At 47.7% G+C, this 24144-nt stretch overlaps 1 protein-coding gene across 2 annotated transcripts in view; it reads left to right on the top strand.

Moving 5' to 3' along the window:
• Positions 1–24144, top strand: part of LOC146861836 (endogenous retrovirus group PABLB member 1 Env polyprotein-like) — a 406860-nt gene that overhangs the window by 205012 nt on the left and 177704 nt on the right. The window lies entirely within an intron of this gene.

The following is a 24144-nucleotide window of genomic DNA, read 5'->3' on the forward strand; positions in this document are numbered from 1 at the left end:
TTTTTAGCGATTCACAATGGGATGCAAATTGCGACCTACCTCATGAATTTTGATGAAGTAGGTTGATTGCAACCCCACTAGGAATCTGAAGCGTTGCTTTATTTAAAAGCAAACACAGGCATGATGGTCTGCTGTCCCCAGCAGGCCACCATCACTGTGTTTTTAGTGATTCACAATAGGACGCAAATTGCGACCTACCTCATGAACTTTGATGAGGTAGGTTGATTGCGACCCCATTAGGAATCTCGAAATGTGTCCGAGAAACATTCGTACATCGCATTTTGCGACTTCCTAAATGCGAGTTGCAAAAAGTCACAATTAGAAACTCGTATAATGAAGCGGTAGTACATGTCGCCCTAAGACTTACCATTGAAACTTATAAAAAATTACAGTTTAATAAATATTTGTGTAAATTAGGAATGGAGTGGGTAAAAAATAAATGGTGGTTAGATAAGTAAGGTGAAGGTACACAACACCAGCATCATATAAACTAAATTTGACAAAATTGAAATGACCCTAATCCGAGTTTGGCCTGCGCCTGGCCCAAGGACATGCCTACACCCTATCCACCGACAGGTGGCAGCTAAGAACCTGGGAGTCACCTTTAACAATGACCTATCTTTCAAAACACAGATCAACTCAGTTGCCAGCAACTGTATATGGATACCCAAGGCTCTCAGGAAATTCCTTTCCCTTCTCCTGTGGAAGGCCTACAAAACTGTAGTTCATGCCATGATTCTCTCCAGGCTGACTATGTGAACGCACCTGGGTCTACCCTCATACCTAATTTGGCAACTGCAATTGGTCCAAAACACAACAGTGCCTTCTCATCAATTGATGAAAAGGCACCCCCACTTCACCCTTTCTCGTCAAATTGCACTAGCTCCCAGTCAGCTAAAGGATCACCTTAAAAGCACTCACTTTAGCACACACAACCCTGCACAACGCCAGCCCCAGCTTTTGGTACAAAAGAATCACCGAGTATCAGCCCAGCAGAAATCTACGTACTTGTAAGGCCCACCACATAGCAATTTCCTGCTTCAGAAAACTAGACGTGGTGGGACCTCCTTCCTAGTTTGTACTGCCAACATCTTGAACCACCTCCCTCTTCAGCTCAGAAGCATAGAAACATTTTGCAAATCCCTAAAAACCTATTTGTTCAGCCAATAATATCCTCTCTCCTGTTTTTCCTTCTTTCCTCTTACTTCTTGTGGCAGCGCAGGGCCTTCAATTTTGAGTAGCTGTTCGCACCCTACAAATGTATCATTAATTCATGTAATAAATACATCACTAATGTGTAAATGGGGTTTAACTGTCAAGACCAGATTATTTGTCAATCCAAACAAAACTACTACTATACATACATTTTAGCAGTGTTACATTTTCAAATCTCTCATACACACAAAAACATGTTAAATACAAATGGAAGGTTAGAACAAACCTCAAAGTGAGCAGAAGACAGGGAACCATTCTCAAAATGCAGGTGCACTTAAGTGAATTACACTTTCCCAATCAAGACTGATTTGCATATAGCTGGGTCTGAACTGAGGTGAGCTAAAGAATAATGATGGATTCAACCCAGATCTGTGACTGGGGGTGAGTGACTGAAAAGTTTCAGTGCTCCGTCCATCATCTCTTTGTGTTTGCTTTGTTTGCCCTAAGTTGGCAGGGTATGCCGAGACATGGGTCCCTTGCTCACTTTGCCACTGGATTCATGCTAGCCTGGCTAATGAAGGGTGTTACACAGAAACGGGTCCCAAGATGCTTGTTTCTGGCTCAAGGAAGACCTGACTTGGCAGTTCAGGCTGGACTGTTTCCATGAGGCACAGGGTCAAGACTGATTTGCATATAGCTGGGTCTGAACTGAGGTGGCGAAGTGAGCTAAAGAATGATGATGGATTCAACCCAGATCTGTGACTGGGGCTGAGTGTCTGAAAAGTTTCCGTGCTCCGTCCATCATCTCCTTGTGTTTACATTAATCCACTAGACATAACATTAGAAGGTTTTTATAATGCCATTACAATAGCTCAGAGATTGTATGAGCCTTTGGCCATAATGCTTATAGATATTGAAAAGGCCTTTGGTAGCCTCTTGTGGCTATGCTTATTCTCTTAGTTAGGATACCTTGTTTTTGGCCCATATTTTCTATAATATGTTAAACTATTATGTTAGGTGCCATGACCCAGAGTAATGAAATTCTTCAGCCATGATTAACATGTATATTTTTCCTTGATGAAACTGCTGTGATGTTAATTGAATCTTAGTCACTCTATTATTGCTTTTTCCATGCTGTGTCACTACTTACATATCAATAGTAAACAATATTTCTGTAAAATATTCTTGCAGAAATAGGTAGAGTATGAGTGTGTTAGCATGCCTGCATACCTAAAGTAGTGACCAGGATCCAACCAAGTGCTAAACATTGTTTGATCATACTTCACATTTTGAGTAACTGTTTTTTATATAAAGTTTTCATATTTGCTTTAAAAAAGAAAAAAAGAATATATTATTTTAAATAACTATATTCATACAAATAAACACTTATATTTTTGATACTTTACTACATCTTGTTGTTCACATATTATTTTTGTATATTTATAGGTCCACTCAGCAATTGTATTTCCTAAATGTTTTCTCACAATTGTATCTAGACCCTGATTAAGGAAATAAAGTCAGGGGTACCCCTATTCTTGCAAACTTGACCCAGAGTAAAACTGGGAGGAATTCTCTCAGAATTATTTGACATATGAAGGGACACAAGTCAGGGTGCCCACTTTCACCTTTACTTTTTGCACTGCAGGTGCAACATCTGGTACAGCTACTTAGGCAGGTCAGCAGCATCCAAGGAAACCTTATCTTCATAGCTATTAGACCACCTGAAACCAGTAATACAGGATCCTACATATAACTCCCCGCCGACCTGCTGACGTCAGTTTCTTCCATGACTATTTTCCATGCTCAAAACGTGGAACCACATATAAAAACTGCATATTGAAACAGTTTGCTAAAATGAAAACACCCTTGTGTCAAATAATCATAACATTCTTAATTCAGGATATGACTTATATGAATTTCTATAACGAAAGCATTGAGACAAAAGAGGACTCAGTTCGCAGAGCGGGGAGGATGGGGAGGTCGTTGAGGAATCTGCGTCTTGATCCTACCAGATAATGCGTTACCCAAAGAAAGTAACTTGTTTATTTGATAGAGACATTTAGCCACAGATTCCTTACTTTAGAAACAAATACCAAAGCATTGCCATCCCCGGAGATTGGTCTAGGAACTGAGACTATCAAAGAGTCTCTAACAAGAACAAAATTGGTCTAGATCAAGAGAAAAAGATCAGGTATTCATAAAAAGTTGAGGTGAGCAATAATATACTCCATAAGTAAAACATCTGTGGAAGAAACCACAGATAAATAAAATCAGAAGAGATTAAAAAGCATGGGAAGGGGCGTGGCCAAGATGGCGGAGTGAGCGGCTGCATTGTGTCCGAGCTCCCTGCCCGCTGGGCCAATTGCATTTACACAGCACCTGCGTCCCTGTTTTTGGCACTGGAGGCTCCCCCCAGGTGAGGGGCTTCAGCGACACTGCTGCGTGGTGCTGAGAACAACCCGTCTTTTCGCTGAATTGTGGAGTTCTGGGCGTGGGCCTCCCTGAGCGATCGACCTGCCTCACTGAGAAGGGCGAGAGGTGCTTGCCCTGCAAGTGGAGAACCGTGCGCAAACCCGTAGGCACTGCAACGGTGATTTGAGGGCCAGGGATTGGCTCTTACTTGACCCTGGTGGTGCCTGGATCGCCAGAGCCCAGGTCGCATGACCTGCTTAGCGGGTTTGCTGTAGGGCCTACTTGACGGAGTCTGGGAGTGCTCCTGGGCCTGCAGTCCGACGCCTGCTGGCGACGACGGAGAGACATACCAGAGTGGCCTGGTTGGTGCCTCCCGCGGCACCCTTTGGTGACAACCATTTTCCCCCTTGAGAGGTGTCGTGTTCCCAATAACGACACAGGAATCAGGTAAGGGTGATATCAATGCTTTATTCTTATGTGCCCACGAGCTCCTCGTGATTCGTTCCCTCTCGTGTCCTCTCTGCCCCTCCCCACACCCTTGACCGGATGTGGTGTCCGGTTGCCCTCAGGTCCCCGAGTGTCTTGCTGCAGGGTCCTAGTGCCCTCTCTCTAGGTCACTACATCTCCCCCTCGTGTCAGAGAAATGATGAGAAAGTGACACCAAACAAACTGTCGGTAGGTGATGGATGCAAGTCTGTCGTGGCATAGTCCAGTGTGTTTCTCAGAACTACATTTCTTCTATTAGTCTCTTTGGGCGTCAGCATGTTCTTCTTGTGCCACACTCCGTCTGTTGCTCCTCCTCTTCTCTCTCTCTGTTTCTTGTTTCTTCCTTGTGATGCTCCTGCTGTACTTTTCTTGCTGTCTCGGTGTCATCTTCTTGCTTCTCTTCCACCTGTAATCCTTTGAAGTGGGAGCTGTTTCTTGTTATTCTCTGATGTTCTGACTCTGCTGTTATCATGGGGCCCTTTACTCTTGTTACTGTTAACGGGTCTTTGGAGAACATGCTGTCTGATTTTCTGTGTTGCCGTTGACGTACAACCACTAAGTCTCCTTCCTGTATCTTTGACGGGATGGCGTGTCGCTTGGCGTCTGCATATCTCTTCATTTTTGTTTTCGCCTCTCTGTCCCTGTCTGCAATGTTTCTATGGTCAGGTGGCACTGTCGCTTCCATTTGTGGTAGTCTTGTCCTGCTCGTTCTACCCAATACTAGTTCTGCTGGGCACTTCCCCGTGGAGTTGTGTGGTGTGTTTCTGTAATCACGTAGTGGCACAGTGCTTGACTAAGTGATATCTGTGCTATCTTTGCCCTTTGGACTGCCTTTTTAATGTTCCCCATGAACCTCTCAACCATTCCATTTGCTTGAGGCCATAGCGGTGTTATTTTCCTGTGGTTTATCCCTAAATAGACCATGAATCGGCGAAACTCTTCTCCTGAGAATGGCGGACCATTGTCTGTTTTTAGTGTCTCTGGGGAGCCCCATGCTGCAAAGATGTCATCCAGTATCGGCAGTGTTGCTGTGGCTGATGTCGATGAGACCTGACGTACTATCGGGAACCGTGAGTATTCGTCAATGACCACCAGCAGATAGTTGCCTGTGTCTAGCGGTCCAAAGAAGTCAGCTGCTAGTGTCGTCCATACCGCTCTTGGAAGATCCGACATTTGTAGTGGCTCATGTTTGGCTGGGGGTCCTGTCACTTGACAGAGGTGGCATGTCGCTATTGTCTCTTCTACCATGCGGTCCAGGCCCGGGAACCACACTTTCTCTCTTAGTAGTTTCTTTGTCGCCACCACGCCTCTGTGTGACTCATGAGCCACATTGACCATTTGTCCTCGGAGTGCGCTTGGTATCACAATTCTCGTCCCCCTCATCATTATCCCTGTGTCTGTTTCTGACAGTTCCTCGTGTATCTTCTTGAAAGCTAGCAATTCCTCTTTGCATACTCCTGCGCCCCAGGTGCAGTTGTTGTTGACGTTCTTCCATCTCTGTTTTCTTGTTATGTCCATCGCTGCTTGCAGCGTGGCATCACCTTTGCTCTCCTTTGCTAGTTCTGGTAGTGTTATCGGCGCTGGAGTGTTCTGCTTTAGTATGAAATTGAGGTACTCTTCCGCCATTGATGCCGTCTCATGTACTTGTGGCAACGGGTGTCTCGACATATAGTCTGCCGGATTGTGCTCCTTCCCTGGCTTGTGCACGATCTTGAAGTCATAGTCCATCAGTCTTATGCCCCAGCGTTCAATCCTGGGTGGCATTTTCGCTGATGGGCTTCCGTAGATCGTCACTAGCGCCTGATGGTCAGTTATTATTGTGAATGATTTGCCATAAATGAACATGTGGTAATGTTCACATGCCCATACCACTGCTAAGCTCTCCTTCTCTGGTTGTGAGTATGCTCGTTCGACGTCTGTTAGGCTTTTGCTCGCATACGCAACAATTTTTCTCTGTGTGTCTCTCCCCGGCAGGTGCTGCGGCAGAATTGCTCCTAGTCCTACTGGGCTGGCATCGACCGTCAGTTCAGTGCACAGTAGCGGGTCGAAGTAGGCCAGGTGTTCCACCGTCATCACTGCTTTCCTTATTTCTTCGAATGCTTTGTGACATTCTGGGGACCAGATTAACTTCTGTCCTTGTTTCGTCAGTTCTCTTAGTGGTGTACTCACTGTGGCGAAATCCTGTATGTATCGCGCACAGTAGCTGGCGAGGCCCAGGAATGATCTTACTTCTCCAACATCTATTGGAGCAGTTGCGTTCTTCAGCGTTTCAACCTTGCTGGGATCTGGCCTCCTTCCTAGTTTGGAGAAGATATGTCCAAAGAACACTAGTTCACCTCTCCCCAGCTCACATTTCTCTCCATTTAATGTTAGACCTGCTTGCTCTAGTTGTGTGCACACCTGACGCAACGCTGCGTCATGCTCTTTGTCTGTCTTTCCAAATACCAGAATGTCATCACTGTAGTTGAGGCTGTTTCGCACTAGCCTTATCACCTGCCGTATTGTTTCTTGGAATATCTCCGCTGCAGATGATATTCCGAAGCTTAGCCGCTTGTATCTAAATAGGCCCAGATGTGTGGAGAATGTTGTGATATATCTGGACTGGTGATCCAGTTCTAGCTGATGATACCCCTTGCACAAGTCCAGCTTTGAGAACCTGCACGCTCCAGTGAGGCAGCTTATCATGTCGTTTAGGTGTGGCCCCTGGGTGACGTTCCCTTGCGATCGCTGTATTTGGTATCCTCATGTCCACGCAGATGCGGATCTTTGAGGTATTTTTCTTAGGAACCGCCACGATAGGAGACACCCACGGCGTTGGTCCTTCCGCTGGTTCAATGATGTCTTGTGCCAGTAAGCTTGTTATTTCGTCTTCAACTTGTGGTTGGAGATGTATTGGTACTCGTCTATGATGCTGAGCTACTGGCTTTATCGCTTCATTGATGTGCAGTGTTATTTGTTTCCCTTTCAGCTTACCAAGACCTTTTAGTATGGCAGGGTATTCTTGTAGAATGTTTTTTGTTTCTGACATGTGGTATGTCATGGCTAGTAGCCCCATCATTTGTGCCGTTACATTGCTGAGCAGGCATGGTGCTGGGATGTCTCCTTTGAGCACATGTATTTCTTCTTGGTAGCATCTGTCTTTGTATGTCAATATCTCCGTGAATTTTCCCATGTTTTCTACTGGTCTTTTGGAGCCCCAAGTGAACACATCGACTGTTGACGGTGCTAGCTGTAGTTTCACTCTCATTTTCTGATATTTGGACATGCACATGATGTTGCATGTTGCTCCACTGTCAAGTACGAACTTCGCTTGGTGGCTCCCTACGCCAATGTCCACCGTCGCTGTCTTCTTTATTTGCTCTTTTTCCACCAGATGAATGTGTTCAGTCTCTTTTTCTTCTCTTGGTGCATCTGACATGAGGTACAATATCGCTTCCGACACAGGAGCTGCCGTTTCTTCTGCTTCGTCAGAGGAGCTACAATTTGCCGTTTCCATGTGTCGTGCGTACCTGTTACTTGTCATCCTTGGCCTCATTGTTCTGCCCCTCTCATTTCTGAATTGTCTTGTCATGCACGTGCTTGAAAAGTGATTTTCCCTGTTGCACTTCCTGCACCTTTGACCCATGGCAGGGCAGGCACCGACGTGTGGAAATTCGAGGCCGCACCAGTAGCATGTATGTTCGCCCTTCTTTGGTACAGTCTGCGCCTGGAAGTCTTTCTTTTTGAAGCTTCCAGTGACGCGATGTGCCACCGCTGCCCTCTTCTCTTTTCCTAGCTCCATTTGCTTGGCGTGCTCTGTCGCTCTTGCTTCTGCGCGAGCCAGAGTCAATATCTTTTCCAGCGTCGTCGGTTCCTTCAAGACGCGTGCTCTGAATTCCATCGATTGACAGCCTTCGATGATGCGCAGTCTTATCGCTTGCTCATTGTCAAATTTGTCAAACTCGCAATATGTGACCAATTTTCTTAACCTTGTTGCAAAGTCATCTAGACTCTCTTCACCTTGTTGGCATGCAGCATTGAATGTATACCTCTCGAAGTCCACATTCCGCTGGGGGTCAAACTTCTGAGTGAGACATTTTATCACTCCTTTGTAGTCCCCCGTCTCATCGGTGGGGAATGTTAGCAGCAGATCTTCTATTTCATCCCCTGCAAGATTCAGAAGTAGGTGCAGCTGTTTGTTGTCCGGGACATCCGTGGCACTCATGTAGCGCTCAAATTTCCTTATCCATCTCTCCCACTGGATGCCCACCTGTGGCTCCGACAGGCTGAATGGTAGAGGCCTGCGGAATATGGCTTGCGTGCTCGTCTTCTCCTCATTATCACCCATTTTACTTTTATTTTGTTCTTTATTTGTTTATTTCTATTTATTTCTTTTTCCTCTTACTTTCCTTCTTCTTCCTGCTGTTTCCTGCTTTGTTTCAGTCTTCTTTTGTCTTCTTTCGCCTCCTTTTTCTCTCTTTTTTACTCTTCCTATTGATTTCAATGGCTGCCTGACCTCAAAATGGCTGCCGCGCTGTTCTTTGCTCTCAGTGGCCCATTTTGCCTGACTTCAAAATGGCCGCCGTGATCTTGCGATACTTCTGTAGTCTCTCAGTCAGCCTGACCTTCCAAAATGGCCGCCGCGCTATTCCTGGCTCTAATTGGCTCTTTTCGCCTGATTCAAAGATGGCCGCCGCTCTCGCGAGAGTTCGTTTGAAGAGCGCGCGCGCTCTCTCCTTCAGTCCTATTCTTGCACGCTACGGTGCAGGCGCTTCTCCCTGTACGGCGAGCGCTTTATTTGTTTAAATCTCGCTTCCCTTGCAGTCGCTTACCGCGATGCTTGTTCCACGGCCGGGGTGGGCTCCCGCGCCGTTTCAGCTTCGTTTCACTGCTCCTCAGACCAGGGTGGGCTCCTGGCTTTCTTCTTGCGCGGTCAGCGCGATGATCGCGACAATCGCGATTCTTCTCTCGTCGTCCTGCGGACCAGGGTGGGCTCCTGGTTCGTTACGCTTGCTTCTTTCCGGGGAAAAACGACGTTCTTTGTTTCTGTGGATCCCACCTGTCGTCGCCAGTTGTAGTGTTCCCAATAACGACACAGGAATCAGGTAAGGGTGATATCAATGCTTTATTCTTATGTGCCCACAAGCTCCTCGTGCCTGTGTCCACCTTCGTTCCCTCTCGTGTCCTTTCTGCCCCTCCCCACACCCTTGACCGGATGTGGTGTCCGGTTGCCCTCAGGTCCCCGAGTGTCTTGCTGCAGGGTCCTAGTGCCCTCTCTCTAGGTCACTACAAGAGGCACCACTGGAGTAGCAACTGCGGCGGGCTTGAGAGAAAGGTGAGTGACTCGGGGCCTGGATGTTCCCCGCGTTTTGATTGCACCGCGGGGGCCTAATTAGGAGGGTTTGACACGTGGGAGATCAGCCACCAGGAGCGGCCTCCGTATCCAGTGGGGCTCTACAGCTTCAGGAGGGCAGGCGGAGGACCGCCCGCCCACATCACGACACAGACCAACTTATACACTACGGTGCCCATTAGAGATACCGGCAACCATTGGCCTTAGTTGAAGGCCTCAATGCGGCAACCCTCTGGTGGCTTGGGGTGAAGTGATTGACAGAGCATAGTGAAGTGCGACCTGCCCTACTTCCCCGCTGGTCGCCATCCAGGGCCGCCTGTTGCCCTGCTCTGGGGCGGGCTGGGGGACATTTGCTGTTGCTGACCCTGCAGCGCTTACCTTCGACCCTCCCTGGAACTTGCATATCACCTTGACCTCTACACTGGTGGGGAGGGGTGGCCCCTGTTTAATGTGACGGCCCCCGGGGGTGTCACCGGCAGGAGGATTTGGAGTGGGCTGCCCTACATCACGATAATTGGCCCACACACCTATCTTACCTTAAGGAGGCTCAGCCCTTTGCTTCTTGGCAACAAACAGCATAGTAATCAGGCTGGGGTACAGGAATCGCTGAATCAACCCTTCTGACACCGGACGCCCTATAACTAACAGGGAGCTGACCAGATCGTACCATGATGACGGCCAAAGCGAAAAAGGAGCGCTCAGTGCTTGACCTACTCATCAAAACTACAGGTGATCTGCAGGGCACGGGACGAATTGGCACTGGAGAAGGTGCAGCGGGGGCTGTAACATATGACTTCACTGAGTCCCTATTTGCCACGCTCCGGGAAGACATCATGGCGGTGAAGATTGACCTGCAGTCAGATTTGAGGGAGGTGCAACAAGATGTCGATGCAGTTGGTGAGAGGGTAGCGTCCCTGGAGGAATCCTCGGTGTCTAGAGATGAGGAAATTGCAGCACTTCAGCAAGAGGTCATTCGACTACAGGACTAACAGCTGGAACTCCAGTCACATGCTGCGGACCTGGAGAACAGGTCGAGACGGAATAACATCTGCATTCAGGCGGTCCCCACAGGCGCAGAAGGTGCAGATCTGGAGAGGTATGTGCAAGCCTTGTATAACTTTATTTTGGGCACCCCGGCGGAGAACACAGTCAAGATAGACCGCTGCCACCGAGAGGGTCCCCCCCGCCAAACTAATCATCCACAAGCAGACATTTTGATCTGTGTGCATGATCTTAAGGCAAAGGAGTCTAGACTTATAGAGGCCCTCACCACCCAAGCTCTGCAATTTAGAGATCACTCCCCACAGCTATTTCAGGACCTGGCAGCAAGCACAAGAAGTGGAAGAATTTTAGACCCGTGACTAACCATTTGCGCTCTGCCGGAATAGCCTTCTCCTGGGGCCACCCCTTCTGCCTTATATTCCAATATGATGGCAAGCTCTGCCAGCTCTGCTCCTTGGAAGAGACCTGCAGGCTCCTGAACCTGGACCTCGACGACATGGCCTCACAGACCACTTCTACTGGGGATGGGTCCTCACTTGGACGCTGGCAGGGCTCAAGGTACGGTCCCAGGCTGGACCGCTTTCACCCTGACTCTGAGACTATTGTCAAGGAGCAGTCAGCGGTGATCCGCTCGCTCTCCGGCACTGAAGGGGATGCTTCTGACCCTCCCAGTCAGGTATTTTCAAAGGATGAACAATTTGTAATGTTGGTCCTGGCGGGGGCGACTGCCACACAATTGGTGATTGTCTCTAGCCCTCTTGGCTGCCCCCATGCTTACAGATCCCCCTTCAGGGACGGACTTCCGTTGTTCTCTGTTATTTTGTTATTTGTTTTGTTTTGTTATAATGTTGGGGTTTGGGTTCCCCTTCCGGTGAGTCTCCTTCGACATGCCCTCCGCTTGCGCACACTCAGAGCAGAGGGGAGCACATACCACACTTTTTCCATTTCTCACTATCATTAGCAGTACACTAGCTGGGCTTTCTTCGATTTACCAGTATTATTATGTCCATTGAGACTAGGAAAATCAGCTTCAACGTCCAAAGCCTTAATAACCCTACTAAGAGTAAAGCAGTACTGTCCTGTTGGACCAATCTGGGGGGGATATATGCTTGCTCCAGGAGACTCGCCTACTTCCAAAAGACACGCACAGAATACAGGCTAGAGGGTTTTCGACAACAATACTGGTCTTCCGGGAAGGGCAAGAAGGACGGTGTGGCTATCTTGTTTTCCAAACATTTTAGGGGTGCAGTTCTGGGTCCAGCGGCTGAAATTAAAGGCCGCCTGCTGACCCTGTGGTGCGGATGGGCACTTTTCATTTCACACTGGCCTGAATTTATTCTCCTAATGATCACCAGGAAACCTTTGTGCTGGAAGCTATAGCCAAGTTACTTCACACCCCAGATCCAGCTGTTGTTGTGGGAGGGGACTTTAATGTTGTAATGGATTCTGAGCTGGATCGCTCGGGCCAGAGGATTGGAGGCACAGGAGCCCTGTCATCTGGGAGCCGGGAGTGGCTGGAGTAATGTGGGATGTAGGATGTTTGCCGCACGTTGCACCCTAGAGAACAAGATTATACCTTTTATTTGGCGGCCCATAAAACCTATGCTCGGCTAGACCACTTCCTGGTCACCCTCTCCGCTTGGGATCGCATTCGGGCTGCGACAAAAGAGGCTTGCACGCTTTCGGACCGTGTACATATCACTCTGACTATGCACACCTCCCCTCCCCATATCATGGTCCCTCCATGGCGACATCGGGAGTCAATGCTGCTGGCTCCGACGACTGTGACTGCACTCCGGAATACTATACGGGACTACTTAGTGCTTCATGATGACGGTTTCATTGCCCTGTCCTCGATCTGGGAGGCTTTGAGTCTGGTGGCCCGGGGGGCTATCATAATTAAGGCTGCACACGAGAATAAGGTGAGACAAGCTAAGAGAGAGGAGCTTGAACTGAGAGTGAGGGAGCTAGAGGCGATGCACAAGTGCTCCGGAGCCTCTCGGATCTGGAGACAACTTGAAAAGGAATGGCTCCAGCTCCAACGCCTTGACTTGGATAGGGCCGAGCATGCCACGATCTGCTTGAAACATAAATATTTTGTAGGGACTAACAAAGGGTGGTGTATGCTGGTGCACTGTTTCCGTAGCAAACAGCATGCACAAGCGGTTAAGGCGGTCTGCGGGGCTCTTGGTGTGGAGGCCACTGAGGTATCGGCATAGCTGATGCTTTCCAAGCCTATTCCTCCGAGCTGTATTCGGCCGACTCTTTTGTTGCGTCGGATCTGCACACCTATGTATACACCACTGTGGTCACTTCCCTCCCTGCTAACGAAGCCGAGGGCCTTGACGCCCCTATCCGCATTGAGGAAATGATTTCGGCGATTGCTCGGCTGAAACATCTGAAGGCGCCCGGCCCAGACGGGTTCAGCGCGGCCTTCTACAAGACCTTTTGCTCAGAGCTAGCGGCCATACTCACTCGCTTGTTTAACTCCCTTGCCGATACGGGCACGCTCATGATATCAATGCTCCAAGCTTCAATCACAGTGATTCCAAAGCCTGGCAAAGATCCCAAGCCCTGCAGTTCATATTGCCCAATCGCTCTACTGACTATAGATGTGAAATTATTTGCTAGCATATTAGCCCATCGCCTATTCCCATGATGCCTGGGCTGGTGGATCCGGACCAGGCTGGCTTTATCCTCGGTCGACAGTGTGGGGACGGTTGTATGACTAAACAACTACCACTCAAACAACGAATGCCTAAACCACGAAGGCTAAACCACTACCAAAGCCAAACCACTACATACTGCACAACGGATTACTAAACCACGAAAAGGAATAATTTTTCTAATTACCGGAATCTACCAGTCAAGGGGTCAATTGAAACAGCCTGTTGAAGATGGTCACTTTTAATTCTTGATTCAATGAAAGAATCAACAGTTCAGTGAAAAGAGAGATGCAGACAGGAAGCAATATTCAAGTACTGCTTTTCGTAAAGGTGAGACATGCGTATATGGAATTTGGTTATCACTATTTGATGTCCAATGAAGCGCTGTCAATGACTAAGATTACATTTTGCTGAAAGTTTTTCTCAACTATTCTTTTGGATAAGAACTGTTGTCTTGGGTGTTCCACAAAATCCCTCTCTCCTTCTATTTCAGAGGTGCTTTGAAATGGGGTCAGCCAGACTGAATCAGGGTTTACGGCGTATTCAATTTTCACAGCTGACAGTCATATTCAGCCTCCTATTTTTCAGATGGTATCTTCAACTCTCTCCTAATGGATTTCCCTAGATCTCTGCACAAACTCTTGTATTTGGCTGAGATGCATTTTTTCAACTCAACAACCAGAGAGATCAGTCGCATCAAGCACTGATCTTAATCACATTACCGAAAAACAAACTAACAGGGCCATCTACTGGCCTAACACGCTAAATTAAAACAAACTAATATTTCTACATCGTAATTAAAATCATGAAATGTGCAAATGAATTTTTAAAATAATATTACACATTCCTAAATTATTAAAAATGTCCAAATTATTTTATTATTATTGTACTTGCATTTAAGATTAATTATCATGTTAACACTTACCTCTGGTTTAAAAATCAACATCTCGTTCCAAATTATTTTATTATAATTGCACTTCCATTTAAGATTAATTATTAACATTTTGACACTTACCTCTGGTTTAGTAAGTCGTGGGTCAGGTGGTCGTTGTTCGTGTACAGTAGTGGTTAATGAGGTCGTGGTTAATGAGGTCGTGGTTCTGGTAAAGGTCGTGGTTAAGGATTCGTTGTTTAATACACTTGTTGTTAAGGATTTGTTGTTCAGGCTGTTTCCCTGTGGGGACAATACCAAATGCCTTTGTCATCTGATCGATAAGGTTCAACGTTCCCGGGAAGAGGCCTTGCTGTAGGCAGTCAATGCTGAAAAGGCCTTTGACAGGGTGCACTAGCCTTACTTGTCCGCAACTCTTGAACGATTTGGTCTGGGCTCCCGCTTTCGGAATTGGATTGCGAGTATTTACAGCTCCCCCAGTGCATCGGTCAAGGTGAACGGTGTCGGATCGCGTGGTTTCCCAATTGGCCGGGGCACAAAGCAGGGATGCCCTCTACCCCTGCTGCTTTTTGCATTATACATGGAGCCTTTCGCTCAATGACTCCGGTACAACCTTAACGCCAAGGGCATTCCCTTTGAGGCAGACCAGCACCTGATCAATCTCTATACAGACAACATTATTTTCTCTATTACCTACCCTGAGACCTCGTTACTGGCTATTATGGCAGACCTACATGTATTTGGGCAGGTCTCAGGATTCCGGGTCAATATGCAGAAGTCACAAATATTGAACTTGACTTCCACCCCACATATGGTGGGTTCTTTGCGCGATCAGTTTGACTTTGAATGGGTCACAAAAGACTTACCATATCTCGGTCTAGTACTTAGTAGGAGTTTGGTGAGGATTCCCGAAGCCAATGACTCCAAGCTGCTTACACTCATGCGGAAGGACCTGGCACATTGGCAGCGGCTCCCACTGTTCTGGTTTGGCAGGGTTGCAGCTGTCAAGATGAACATTCTTCCCAGAGCTTCACACATCTCCCAGACTCCCCCGGTTGCAACCACCCCTGGGTCTGCTCTTTAAACTTCAATGGGGGATTGATCGATTCATCTGCGGGACTGTGAAACCCAGGTTACAGAAACATCTCTTGCAACGCCCAAAGCGGGACGATGGCCTTGCAATACCCAATGTGACACGCTACTATCAGGCTACGTTGCTCCGCTACTTGGTGGAATGGAATCGATCGTATACAGAGAAGCACTGGGTCTTCATGGACCAGACAGTTGTGGGTCGGATGCCTAGGCCCTCCCGAGCATGGGGGCTTTATTCTTCCCCGGTGACGCGCCCGACTCTTCAGGTCTGGGATAAGGTGGCAATCTCTGCAGGCCTCACCACGTTCCCCTCATTTCTGACCCCTCTATTTTCAACCCAGATTTTCCCCATGTAAGGTAAAGGGTGTTGACAATAGTTGCGTTCAGGGTGGGTGCAAGTGGTTGGGATGTCTCTTTGATCATAACGGCCCTATCCCACAACTTAAGGAAGACTACGATTTATCTGAGGTAGACCTCTTTCTCCACTCGCAAATGTTGCATTGGGCGCTTGGTGCGTCCATCTGCCCTCGGGCGAGCAGACCTATGTCTCCCTTCAAAAAATGGCTGTTCCTTAAGAAAGATGATAAAAAACTGATCTCCGAAATGTATTCATTTTGTATCCATGAATTTGCACAAAGATAGATCTGCCGGCCAGAAACTGTGGAAGGAGAAGCTTGGCCGATCACTGTCGGACAAGGAATGGGAGGACCTTTTTTTATAGAACTCACCACACATCACACTCCATGGCTCACATTGAGACGTCCTATAAAATCACTTCATATTGGTATTATACTCCCTCCCGGATAAAGAAGTGGAACTCTCAGTGTGATGGCCAATGCTGGCGGGGCTGTGGCAATCCAGGCACTCTACTCCACCTCCTATGGAACTGCCCAAAATTTCTATATACTGGGAGTGAATTTTGGATGAGATTGATCAGGTTTTGGACTCTACTATTTCCAGATTTCCCACTTATACTCGGCTGGATCTACCTAACGCATTAACATTCCCGCTTCACTCAATAAAGGGTAGACAGATGGCCCTGACACTTAACGCTGCCCATGGAGGGCTTTTGTCGTGCTGGAAATCTGACAGAATCCCTGATCACACGCAGTGGCTTCACCAGTTGTGGTCTCTACTTGGCATGGAAAGACTGTCAATGGCAACTTTGGGGGACAAGTCTTACTATACAAAGATCTGGGCCCCCTTTATATCTATCCTATCCTGTGAGTTTCGAGAATTGACTTGCACTAAATACCTCCACATTTTGAGATTAATCCCAGACTCTCAGGAGGAGAATGATGCCACTGGTTCTGCTGCGCGGCCATCATAGCCCTGCTTTTTCTCAGAGGGCTATATTTCTAGGCTCTTGGCTCATCTGGAAGGCGCTGGGCTAGGGTGGGGGCTTTTCCTTTCATAGGGTTTCTTTTTGTTGGTTTTAGTTTTTGAAATGGCAAGATATAACGCTTTGCAGCTATCCCCTGACGAGAGTAGCATTTGAAGGACTTAAGCAATGTATAATGACTTTCTCTTCTATTGCATGTATGTGGGCTGTCTTTCAAACCCCCCTAGGTCCTCTGTTGACACGGCCGGCCCAAGATGGGGTGGAGGCGGGTTGTAAGCTCTATTTCATACTGTGCTCTCAATGAGCTCTTGCATTATCTTTCCTGATCACGTTTATCTGAGCCGGCCCATTGGGGTTGTAGGTGGATTGCTGTGTATAGCTATCATTACACGTTCTGCTAATAAAAATTGATTTAGTCCTAAAAAGCATGGGAATAAATCATCCCTATTGGCCTAACAACTTGTTGTAGAAGCCAAGTAATAAAATGAATAGAAACTATTTGCATCCTTAAGGGGGTCCAAACCCATGCCTGATCACAGCATAAGCCGTGAGGATGGGACTGCAACGAGAAAAGTCATAGCATGGCAGGATCGTTACCCATTATAGTAGGACAATTTTGCCAAATGACCACATAATATAAAGATATCTGCACGCATAACTAGACTCGAACAGCGTGTTCGATACTTGCAACACACAGATCAGCAGCCATACCATGGAGCAGTACCTCTCCATAGAAAGTTCTACCCAAACCAGACCTGCTCTGTAAACACAGAAAAAGTTCCTTCACCTGTGGAAAAGCCTAACGAATGCTCTGTAAAAAAAGTTGAAGACAACACAACATAAGCTGTATATGTGTAAAGTGCACAATACCTGCAAAGGGTATGTTGGCATTGAATAACAGATGTTTATTGTTACCCAACTCAATGGTACTCACTTTATTGACCTCGGAAGGATGAATCAGTCAGACAAAACTGACGCAACAGTATGGAAACCATAGTGGGCATCATACCACATAGAAAGAACCAGCCATTCAACACACCAGCTAAATGCAAGTTGCCTGAGACATCATTATCCAGCAATAGTAGTATAAGTTGAAGAAGATATAAAGTACGAAAAAGAAACCATGAAAGCTTAGTGGAAGCGAAGGTCAGAACATAAACATACTTTATAATTAGAACATTGGAATGTGGAGCACTCCATTGTAGACAATGGAGTGCTCCATGCTTCTAAGGGCCGGTAAAGGCCCGCAGAGCAACATTCCAATGTTTTACAAAAGCCTCTCGAAGCTCGAGGGGATTTAAATCTCCTCGAGCTTCGAGAAGCCTTTGTTTAATTTGTTAGAACATTCTGCCCTCTAGTGGCAGAATGTTCTAATAGCCTTATAGCCCTTCGTAGCAGGGCTATATCGCTATTAAAGTCCCGCTGCTTTTGTTAAAGTCCCTCGCCTTCGGCTCGGGCCTTTAACGCTGCAGCGGGCCTTTAATAGCCGGTATAGCCCGCTACGGCGGGCTATAAGGCTATAATAGAGACTCATCTACAGATAATCCAGAAAGGGTCTTTCATACTGGAACCGTACATTTAAAACAAAAGATTCTATATTAAAAAAGAATTCGGCTAATTTTGGATATTCCATCTGGAAACAGCACTCCGCAAAGTGTGTACTCAAACTACAATTAATTATAGTCAGTCAAATGGTGAAAATAGTTGTCACGTAGAAGAACAACGCTCCTTAAATATAGAAAACAATCTGTAAAATGAACATAAATGTATACTGGCATGATGCCAGTAAACATTTATGTTAATTTTACAGATCGATTGGCATCTATGAATCACACTTCGCTCACTGTAAAACCAACTACAAGCACCTAGCTATAAGATAAGCATAAAAGCCATCAACAAAAAGTAGAAGCTATGAAGTAAATGCCTATTCCCTCATAGGCCACATTTAAGAAAACCTTCATCGAGAAGAAAAGGTACACCATAGAGGAAAATGTCCTTTAGAAAAGAAGGAAAATCTGTAGTAATAACGCAAGGCGTTATAACATCCCAAAAGACAAGAATATTAAGTACCCTCCAAATAGAAGGACTGAAATAGACCGAGAGATTACGTCCTCTGGAGACCTATAAAAACATGACATAAACCCAGGAAAACAACAATCTTGTCCAAGAGTCAAGCACAATCATGTTTATACGAAGGGGTTAAAGAGCCAATCAAATAGCAGTGGCAATAAGATAGAACCTGAAGAGCAAAACACAGAGTGTAGTAAGGCTCACCGGAAGATTAACTTTGGTTAAGAGTGCTTAAAATCTAGAAAATGTAGAGAACTTTTACTATCAACCATAAGCAACGTTTATTAATTGACTGGAAGACAAGTAGCTAACGAAGACCCAAAAGAGGATCATATAAATAAGCATAATGTATGATCTCAAACAATAGAGGCATAATCCGACACAGAGGGTTTAATTTATTTATTTAGGTCACTTGTATCGCGCACAAATCATCCCCAAGGAGATCTCTCGACGCTGGAGAAAATAAAGGCTAGTGGTCACTGAGGGGAAAGCTTAGAAAAGCCACGTTTTGAGCAGCTTTTTAAATTGGGCCAGATTCGAACATTGGTGCTGAAGCTGAGCATCCCCAGCTCAGCACGTATATGTTGAGAAATGCTACAGTGGCATACACAATATACTCCACATAGAGTAAGGTATATACCAAAAAGGCATCGACTCGAGCCTGAGCTCTTCTTCAGAGTAAACCAAACTACAAGATCTGTATATCAGGTATCAATTAAAAGCCCAAGCACAGATAAACAGCTGAAAAACTGTCATTGACAGAGCTGAAGGATAACGCCACCACTTCTGCCCCCAGCAGAATAATCAAGTAGTGCAATATAACTTCCGCAATCCCAACTGACCGGGATTAAGGAACAGGAAAACACAGGTAAAGACCGCAAGGTTAGCGAAGCAACCATAAACCCCCGCATTAAGCAGAAACATTACACTGGTAGGAATCAGATGAAGCACATATTGTAACTCAGTCATGCAGAAGCACTTCATTCTACACAGGTCAGAAAGTAGAATCCAACCAAAGTTGTCAAAGATATTTCAGGTGGTCTTATCACATCGACCATCTCTGAAGCGCCTTAAAGACGAATTAGCATGTTCACCAAATAAATGAACACCATCAAACGGCATATCTTTGAGGCTTTCCTGGACAGGCTGTGAAAATCCAGACTGACGCAGCCATGCATGTCTGGACAGTACAACTGACTGAGCCATAGCTCTACTCACTGATTAGGTGGTGTCCAGAACACATTTCATGGTGAATTTTGCCGCTTTCCGTCCATCTTGCACCACCTGCAGGAGCTCACTCCTGGCTCCCTCTGAAATAGAAGGCAGTTGCTGTGCCACAGAGTCCCATAAAGCATGAGAAAATCTGCCCAAAACTCATGCTGTGTTCAATGACCTCAATGTCGAACTGATGGAAGAGAATATATTCCTCCCACAATGTTCTAGCCATCTGGACTCTTTATTTAGTGGAACCAAGAGTAGGGCACTAGCGTCTGGCAAAGCGGTAGCAGCTTGAACCACCAGCCTTTTTGTGGTGGGATGTTGCAGGAGACAAAGTGGGCCCCCAGGGGTGAGTTGATGCCTATGGCCCACAGGCCGGACAACTGGAGCTCCTGACATAGGTCTCCCCCGGCACCTAACAAGAGGTCAAACAGAGACTCATTATAAGGGAGTAAAGGCTCCACTCCTGTCTCACCCTGATGAAGAACATCTGACAAAGGGTCAATTACACTGAGGTAAGCTGGCAGTCCAGACTACAGCAGTCCTCCTCAATACCTCTTTTTAAGGAGGACAATGGTCCCTGTCGCAACGAAATTGAAGCAGGGTGATGAATATAGACCAGAGTCTGCTCTATATTTTCTATCCAGCCGGATAGTATGATTTAATCAAAAATAATGACAAGTATAAAAGTGCTAAACGAACAATGTACAGTGGGATACAGCCCTGTATCCCATAGCAAGGGAGTAAAGAAAAAATATCAAGGTGCTGAAACGCAAAGGACAATTTCAGGCAAAAACAAAGAAAAGCTTGTTGTAGAATATGAACAATAAAAAAAGCGTGATAATCAGCACAACCGTTACACATAGTATACAACTCGTTTGTGTGCACGGTGTTTAGACAGTCGACGACGTTTCGATCCCATTTACATAGATACCGGGATCATCACCAGGACAAAATTTACTGTATGCCTCAACATTATAGGAGTATAAACAACTATACATAATCACAAGTAGAAATTGGGAAAAAAAATAGGAGGGGAGAAAAACAGGATGAAAGTAAAGGTACAAGAATTAAGGTAGGGAGGAGCCTAGCGCGCAACCAAGATGGCCGCGTAGGCTTACGGCTCTCGAGGGCCTCCGCAACCTCCCACGTCTATCCTGACTAAATCCTGGTTAATTTGACGGGCTTTTGCTGATGAATTTGCGCTGAGGTGCCACCCGTTTTCCAAATTCAGATCGGACGCCGGGAACCCGAATGGTTGCCCTCCGAAGTTTGTGGCCTGCTATTGCCTTGGTCCCGATCTCGAGTTGGTGAGGTGCCCGGGTACGAAGTGAACAACAGCGGCATGCTGGGCTTGACTTGCCACGTACCCCGCACTTTCACTTTCGTTTTCAAGTTTGTTTTCTGAGACCGGCTGAGGGACCTTGGTGTTTCAGAGGAGCGCGGATGGCGGAGTGTCTGGCCTGACTTTCGGACTATACACGGGCTTCCTGTCTGCGACTGCTGTGTTCCATTGAATTAGCTACCTGGTCCTTGTCCCTGGTGCTGGCGGGTGCCAACCTTGGTGGCCTCCGGACGATGGCGGCGAGACTAGACGGAGACAAGTCGAAACCCAAGTCAACCCGGAGGGGAGCCTATACTCAGGTCAACAACATGGATCGTTATGCGCAGACAAAGGGATCCCCTAGTGGCTCGCATAAATCGCCTGAGAGGTCCAAAGAGGTCTCGGGCCCATCGTCAGAATTGACCCTGCAGGACGTCATGGGCGCCATTGAGGAGATGAAGGCTGCTGTGGGTCAGCGGTTTGATACCCTGGCTCATAAATTGGACGCGGTCCTGATCAATGTGAATTTGGTCAGGGCAGACCTGTCCGAAACCAACGAGCGGGTCGACTCCTTGACTCAAGTGGCATCGAGCCTAACTGTGGATGTGGCCGCCCTGCAGACGGAGGTCCGTCGGTTGCGGCTAGCCAGTGACCTGACGGATCGTCGAGTTGAGGACTCCGAAAGCAGGGCTAGACGGAACAATGTTCGTATCATTGGAGTGCCGGAAAGATCGGAGGAATCTGCTGCTGATCTTTTTGTGGAGGATCTGGTGATCAATCGTCTCCCGCCCAAGGGATTGAGCAAGTTCTTTGTGGTGGAGCGGGCCCACAGGATTCCGGGTGGTGCGCCCAAAGTGGGTGCTCCCCCGCGGCCTATAATCGCCCGACTCTTTAACTTTCGGGATAGGGATGCTATCCTTCAGGCGTCGAGGGTGGCCGGGCCGCTGAAGTTTGAGAACTCTAATGTCAGCTTTTACCCGGACTTCACGCAAGCGGTCCAAAAACAACGGCTGAGATTTTTGGGCGTCAAACGGCGCTTGAGGGACATGGAGCTGAAATACGCAATGTTATTCCCGGCTGAGCTGCGGGTTGAGTTCCGGGGTCGCTCACACTTCTTCGACCGGCCGGAGGCGGTTGGAGACTGGTTGGATGCCCTGCCTCGGGGACAGGGTCGAGACACTCGGATGGCGGAGAGCGGAGAGGATTTGGTGGAGCAGGACTAGAACTTGGTTCCTGGTGATGGACTAGACTGGTGACGTTTGGTACCTTGGCTCAACTGGACACTAGTTTGACACAATATGCCCTTCAAATGCCTGGAGGTTGTGGGGAGCTTATTGGGGCCCTTTCCTCCTTCTGGGGTTCTTTTTGTGGTATATGTTAGAGCGACAGGCACACTGCGAGTTGGGGGGCTGTTTGGGCTCAAGCAGGGGTGCAGGGAGGGGGGAGTTGTGGTTTGGGGATTGTGGGGGAGGGGGGTTGTTGGGGACTGTTTGTTTGTTTCGCAAGGCAATGTGAAGTTCTCTGCTGACTTGTCCGGGTTGTGCTTTCCGGGATGTGGGTATCATGCACGGGAGTGGGGTGGGGGGTAGGGGATTGAGAATCCTTTCGTGGAATGTGAATGGATTGGGGGACAGGATCAAGCGCGGGGTGGTGCTGCAGTTTTTGAAACGGATTTCGCCCGACATTGTTTTCCTGCAGGAGACACATTTGATTGGGAACTCCTTCCATGCCCTAAATAGGAGGGGCTATCGCCTCGCCGCTCACTCTGGTTTCACTTCTGGCTCGAGGGGAGTGGGCATTTTGGTTAGGGCCTCTCTCCCACTGGAGGTGGACGAGGTGCTTCACGATGATAGGGGGCGCTATGTGGCACTGGTGGGGAGGTGGGAGGGTAGGACTGTTTCGCTTGTTGCTGTTTATGTGCCTCCGGGGTTGCAGACGGCTACATTTGCTGATTTGGGGCGTCTGGTCCTGGGACTCCTTGGGGGGGTTCTGGTGTTGGGGGGTGACTTTAACGCTGTTGTATCCGGGTTGGAGGACCGTCGCCCCCCCAGGGATCTCCCGAGGGCCCAGGCCTGGTTGGGTGGCTTTCTGGACACTTTGGGGCTTGTAGATTGCTGGAGATTGATGCACCCGGGACAGGTGCAGTACACCTTTCACTCGGGGGCCCATGGGAGTCTTTCGAGACTCGATTACATGCTTATGCCGGCGATCCAAGCTGGGATGATTGGGGAGGTGCATCATTTGGCCCGAGGTATTTCTGACCATTCCCCTATATGGTTGCAACTGAAGGTTGTCCCTGAGGCAGAGGGGAGAGTAGTGCCCATTAACCCCTGGTATTTACGTAACCCTAAGATCCGCGCGGAGATGGTCAAGTCCACCAATCACTACTTCAACGATAATGTGGGGTCGGTGTCGTCGGCTGTCTCCCTTTGGGAGGGTTATAAAGTGGTGGTCAGGGGGCAGGCCTTGTCACTTATCTCCCATGTTAAGAGGTGCGGGAGAGCAGAGGTGGTTCGCCTGGAAACTGAAATAGCTGAAATGGAGGAGGACTTGGCGCGGGGGGTCACTGACGAGAAATTGCACGTTCTCAGCCTCAAACAATCAGATTATAGAGCGTTAGTCACTGAGGCCGCTAAAGGGATGAGTAGAGAGCAGCAAGGACGACTGTATGATGTGGGGGATAAGGCCGGAAAGTTGATTGCTTGGTTGGATAAGAAGGAGAGAGCGAGCAGGGTGGTGCCCGTGGTGGAGAGAATGGATGGAGTGCGTGCGACGGACCCCGTGGAGATTGTTGACTGCTTCGCGGATTATTTCCGCGGGGTATACTCTCCGGTTTCCGTGCGTTCGGAGGAGGATTCTCATCTGTTGCTTAGAGACATCGCACTGCCAACCCTATCGGAGGCTGATGCAAAACTGATGGAGGCGAAGTTGTCGTCAGATGAGATCGCTTTGGCCACTCGCTCGATCGCATCTGGTAAGGCTGTGGGTCCTAATGGTCTTCCCATTGAACTGTATAAGTTGCGCCCCGATAAGATAGCGCCGTATCTTCGGGACATGTTTTTCGCGGCACGTGCGGCGGGTTTCCTTCCCCCTGACCAACGTCTCGCCACCATAGTTGTGATACACAAAGAGGGGAAGCCGCGAGATCGCTGC

Source organism: Triturus cristatus, chromosome 2_2 (assembly GCF_964204655.1).
Source record: "Triturus cristatus chromosome 2_2, aTriCri1.1, whole genome shotgun sequence".
Classification (NCBI taxonomy): domain Eukaryota; kingdom Metazoa; phylum Chordata; class Amphibia; order Caudata; family Salamandridae; genus Triturus; species Triturus cristatus.